The sequence below is a fragment of the Silene latifolia genome, chromosome 5 (assembly GCF_048544455.1).
Source record: "Silene latifolia isolate original U9 population chromosome 5, ASM4854445v1, whole genome shotgun sequence".
NCBI classification, from domain to species: domain Eukaryota; kingdom Viridiplantae; phylum Streptophyta; class Magnoliopsida; order Caryophyllales; family Caryophyllaceae; genus Silene; species Silene latifolia.
Window position 1 is genome coordinate 20,211,757 of NC_133530.1, and position 6,160 is coordinate 20,217,916.

General features: G+C 39.2%; 1 non-coding gene across 1 annotated transcript; it reads right to left on the reverse strand.

Moving 5' to 3' along the window:
* Nucleotides 1-1,500: 1,500 nt before the first annotated feature.
* On the reverse strand, nucleotides 1,501-1,607 carry LOC141658146 (small nucleolar RNA R71). The gene has a single exon (XR_012549049.1). It is a non-coding gene; the product is annotated as a small nucleolar RNA R71 (small nucleolar RNA).
* Nucleotides 1,608-6,160: the final 4,553 nt, after the last annotated feature.

A 6,160-nucleotide genomic window follows, 5' to 3' on the forward strand; every position in this document is an offset into this window, starting at 1 on the left:
TCCCTTATTTATCTCTTTTATATTTGTTTTATTTATTTATTTAAATATGTTATCTTCTATTATTAAAATTGTTATTTTAGTTATAATTATGGATCATGAGTAGTCTTTTGTCTAGGGCTCGGTGGAGCCTTAATATGGATTGGTCAATGTTATAATTTTCTAAACATTATTTAATGGTTGTACTTAGGTTTGATAGGGTTGTGTTAAAGTATTAATTTATTGGTCATAATCTATATACGTAGCTCTTGATTAATACTACAATGAGAGTTGAGTTTAGTCATTTTGAGTTAGCATATATATTGTGATTTAAATATAATTAATAATTACTTAGTGTAAATTGCAATGAGAGTTGAATTTCCACTTAGAGAGCCCGAGTCAAAATTAGACCTCTCCTATGAGGATGGTGAGAGTGATAGTCGAGACATTTTAATTTTGATCCTTAAAGCTCCTATATGAGTTATAAGACCCATGAGAATAGGATTATTTCACTATAGGAAGGCTTCTTATATCTCGAGAGAGAATAACAAGTATTGATTTTAGTTTTTTAATTAAAACCAGAAAATTAGTCTCACCTAAGTACACAATTAAATATGTTATTCCTTCCAATAGTCTATATTGATCAATCTATGTTAATGGTGATACCGTTGTCCTAGAGCTTTTTATTATTGAATTAATTTTATTATCCAATTATTATATGTATTTTCATTCTGTCATACCTCGCACATACACAAATATTATTTTGACGTAGATAAATCAAATCTTAAATCGACTAGTACTCAACCTTCACTTCCCTGAGATCGACCCGTAAGTGCTACAACAGACACCGTTCACTTGCGGTAATTTATAACTGAACAAGTTTTTGGCGCCGTTGCCGGGGAAGTAACGGTTTGATATTAGTTAATTTTAGATTATTTTAGACTACGTTTTTAGCGTCGTAATACGCCTATTTTGTTACTAATTCTTCTTCTTTAGTTTTGTTGTTAGTTTTATATGCACACGCGACATTCTGGTGGTGAATTGCTATTTGACCCTGAGATTGAAGCTACAGCTAGGAGACGAAACGCTCAAAGAAAGAAGAAGAGAAAGGAGCCTGAACTCGATACTATTGAATCTTTTATAGAATTTGATACACCAATTATCATGACTTCTATGCGAGATGAAAGTGCTCTAAAGCCGAATTTCAATTCAAGTATCTCAAAGCCTAAAATTGATGCAAACAATTTTGAGTTGAAGACTTCTTTGATCCAGTTTGTTCAAACCGATCAATTCAGTGGATCACCAACTGAAAACCCCAACGAGCACCTGAATACATTCCTTGATAAGGCTGACATCAAGATTAATGGAGTCTCTGATGACGCCATTCGGTTGAGATTATTCCCTTATTCTCTTCGAGGGAGTGCACGTGAATGGTTGACTAATTGTGATCCTGACTCGTTCGATACTTGGGATAAGCTTTCTACGGCTTTTCTCCAAAAATACTTTCCACCAGGGAAGACTGCCAAATTTAGAAATGACATTACAGGATTCGTCCAACATGCAGATGAGTCTCTCTATGAAGCTTGGGAAAGGTACAAGGAACTTCAGCGGCAATGTCCTCATCACGGGATCCCATCATGTGTATTGATTCTTACTTTCTACAATTCCTTAAAACCGGAGCTACAAATGAGCCTTAATGCCGCTGCTGGAGGGCGGTTAGACGGGATTTCTTGGGACAAGGCCAAGGCTCTCATAGAGGATCTAGCAATAAGCACTTATCATTGGGGTAGTGACCGTCATGTTCGAGGGAGCAAGACTACAAAAGACTTTGTTAATGTGATGCAAGCCAAAATTGATGATCTATCTCAACAAGTGGCTCAGCTTAAATTGAGTAATGGTTCTAGTTCTTCATCGCCCATATGTCAACTTTGTGGGGTTAATGGGCATGACTCTTCTGGGTGTGGGAATGCTTCTATGCTTGAGCAAGTTAATGATCTTAATGGGAAGCAACAATGGGACCCTTATTCTAATACTTACAATCCAGGATGGGCTCATAATCCTAAGCTCTCATATGGAAATACCAAGAATATCTTAATCCCCAACATCAAGTTAAGCGAGACTTTTCAAAGAACCGCCGGGTTTTCAACCAAGACCGTCTTATCATCATTCCCCTATGCAATCTCGTCCCCTATTTCAGCAACAACAACAACAATTTCAACAACCTCACGCTCCGCAAAAATCCAATGTGGAGGTGATGTTAGAGCAAGTTTTGTCCCAACAATCTCAATATATGCGGGACCAAAACCAAAAAAATGAAGAGTTTTCTACATCAATTTCTCAACTCAAATCCTCACATAAAATGGTAGAAACTCAACTTGCTCAAATAGCCCAACAAGTAAGTCAGTCTGTGAAATCTCAAGGTCAGTTCCCGGGAAACACCGAAGCTAATCCAAAAGGTCAGATGAATGCTTTAACCTTAAGGAACGGGAAGGTACTTGAAGAGACTACTAATCCTAAGAGCATGTTTGTTGAAGATGAAGCTATTGTGATCGAGGATGAGGGCAAGGCGATGGAGGAAATTGTAGTTGAAAAGAAGCAAGCTTGTGAGAAGGAAGCTTCGTTAACTCCACCTAGAATATATGTGCCGCCTGTACCTTTTCCTCAAAGGTTAGCCAAGGCAAAATTGGAGCAAAAGTACGGAAAATTTCTAAATATCCTAAAAGGAATGCACATTAATATTCCCTTTTTGGAGGCTATTTCTGAAATCCCATCTTATGGAAAGTTTCTCAAGGAGTCGCTTTCTAACAAAAAGAAACTTGGAGCCAAGACGACTATTAACTTGTCTAAGGAGTGTAGTGCCATACTCCTTAACAAGCTTCCTCAAAAGCTTGACGATCCTGGCAGTTTTTCAATCCCTTGTTCTATTGGAGGTATTTATATTCAACGTGCCTTGTGTGATTTGGGGGCTAGTGTTAGCCTTATGCCTCTGTCGATTTTTAAGAGGTTGCAAATGATGGATCTAAAGCCGACTAGAGTTTCACTACAATTGGCTGATCGGTCAGTCAAATTTCCACTTGGGGTCGTTGAAGATGTTCCCTTAGCTATTGGGAAACTTGTTATTCCATGTGATTTCTTTGTCATGGACATTCCTGAGGACACTCAAGTACCCATTATCTTGGGACGTCCATGTTTAGCCACTGCTGGAGCTATGATTGATGTGAGGAGTGGAAAGCTCTCATTGCAAGTTGGTGAACACAAGGTAGAATTTGAGCTTAGCAAAACTATGGGTGGTCCTTCTATGAGTGATAGTTGCTACCGAGTTGATGTTTTAGAGGAGTACTTGTCTGAGCCCTCTTTTGAGTGTACATCGTCTGATAAACTACAAGATTGTCTCACCAACACTGATTCTAAGGATGTAGAGTTGTTAGCCTATGCTTGGATGCTTGACTCCTCTCCATCTCATTTAACTGAGCCTCCGGTAGAGGCGTTGCAGGTAACGGGTAAGCTAGGGGAGAGTTCTAAGCCTCCCGAGGTAGAATTAAAACCACTTCCATCTTCTTTAAAACATGTGTTTTTAGGAGAAAATTCAACTTACCCAGTTATCGTCAATAGTGCAGTCAATGACAGCCAAATTTCTAAATTGTTGATTGTTCTTCGAAAATATAAAAGTGTCATTGGGTACGCAATTGACGATCTTAAGGGAATCAGTCCATCTTTTTGTACACATAGAATCCTTCTCGAGGACGACAATGCATCCTCCATTGAGCCTCAACGACGCCTCAATCCTAATATGAAGGAGGTTGTCAGAAAGGAGGTCTTGAAGTTACTTGATGCGGGAATAATCTATCCTATCTCTGATAGTAAATGGGTGAGCCCGGTTCATGTCGTTCCAAAGAAAGGGGGGATGACTGTCGTAAAAAACGATAAGGATGAACTAATTTCTACAAGAATCTGTTACGGGTGGCGAATGTGTATTGACTATCGCCGATTGAATAAAGCCACTCGGAAGGATCATTTCCCCCTTCCATTTATAGACCAAATGCTTGAAAGACTAGCAAAACACTCCTACTTTTGTTACTTGGATGGGTATTCCGGATTTTTCCAAATCCCAATTCATCCAAGTGATCAAGAGAAGACGACATTTACATGTCCATTTGGCACTTATGCTTATCGTCGGATGCCATTTGGATTATGTAATGCTCCCGCCACTTTTCAAAGATGTATGATGGCTATTTTTCCGATTATGTGGAGCAAATTATGGAGGTGTTTATGGATGACTTCTCGGTGGTTGGCGCTACTTTTGACGATTGTTTGATAAACCTTGAAAAATATTGAATCGGTCCGAGAAGCTCATCTTGTGCTAAATTGGGAGAAGTGCCATTTTATGGTACAAGAGGGGGTCGTCTTAAGACATATTGTGTCTAATCGTGGTATTGAGGTAGATAAAGCAAAAATTGAGGTGATTGAGAATCTACCACCTCCTCTCAATGTGAAAGGGGTAAGAAGTTTTCTTGGACATGCAGGATTTTATCGCCGCTTTATCAAAGATTTCTCTAAGATTGCTCGTCCTTTGACCGAGCTTTTAGCTAAAGATACCCCATTTTTGTTCACTGATGTTTGTCTTGAAGCTTTTAACAGGTTGAAAAAAGCTTTAATTAGCGCCCCGATTATTCAGCCACCGGATTGGAGCTTACCATTCGAGCTAATGTGTGATGCGAGTGATCATGCAAAGAGGAGCGTGACTGGGCAAAGACATGATGGTAAGCTACATGCCATCTATTATGCGAGCAAGACTCTTGATGCAGCAATGAGCTAATTACACCACCACAGAGAAGGAGTTGTTGGCTGTGGTATTTTCTATTGAGAAGTTTCGATCTTATTTAGTAGGATCTAGAGTTATTGTGCACACTGATCACGCAGCACTCAAGTATCTTTTGAGCAAGAAAGATGCTAAACCCAGACTGATTCGCTGGATTCTTTTACTGCAAGAATTTGATATGGAGATTAAAGACAAAAAGGGTGCTGACAATTTAGTAGCTGATCACCTATCTCGTCTGGTTCAAGAAGGCCCTTCTGATGGCCTTCCTATTGATGATTCATTTCCTGACGATCAGTTATTTGCTATTGCTATTGCTAATACTCCATGGTTTGCTGACATTGTGAATTATTTGGCATCAGGAGTTACACCCCATGGGTATGATTCCCACCAAAGGAAGAAATTCTTTAGTGATGTCAAGCATTATTATTGGGATGACCCCTTTCTCTACAAGTCTTGTGTTGATGGTATTATCCGACGATGTGTGCCAAATGAAGAGGCTAATTCCATTATCTCCCATTGTCATGATTTGCCATGTGGTGGTCATGCTAGTACCACCAAAACTGCAGCTAAAGTCCTTCAATGTGGCTTATATTGGCCAACCTTATTCAAGGATGTTGCAACATATGTGAAGGGTTGTGATAGATGTCAACGAACAGGAAATATTTCTAGAAGGAATGAAATGCCTCTAAACTTTATTCTTGAGGTTGAGATATTTGATGTATGGGGCATTGATTTTCAAGGTCCGTTCCCGTCCTCCTTCGGAAACAAATACATTCTAGTAGCTGTGGATTATGTATCAAAATGGGTCGAAGCTATCGCCTCCCCTAAAAACGATGCTGGAGTTGTATCTAAATTCCTTAAGAAGGTTATCTTCCCCCGTTTTGGTGTCCCTAGAGTTCTTATTAGTGATGGTGGGAGCCATTTTATTGAGAAGAAATTTGAAGCTCTTTTAAAGAAATATGGGGTTCAACACCGACAAGGACTTGGCTACCATCCTCAAACTAGTGGACAAGTTGAAATTTCCAACCGGGAGATAAAATCTATCCTAGAGAAGACAGTTGCTAGGTCTCGCAAAGATTGGTCTATCAAGCTAGATGATGCACTATGGGCTTATCGTACTGCTTTTAAAACACCAATTGGAACCTCCCCATTTCGATTGGTGTATGGTAAAGCATGTCATTTACCAGTTGAGTTAGAACATAGAGCATATTGGGCCATCAAAGCCCTTAACTATGACTATAAAAGTGCTGGAGAGCGTCGTCTTTTGCAATTAAATGAGCTTGATGAGATTCGACTTGAATCTTACAAGAATGCTCGTATTTATAAAGAGAAGACTAAAAGATGGCACGACAAGCGCATTTTAAG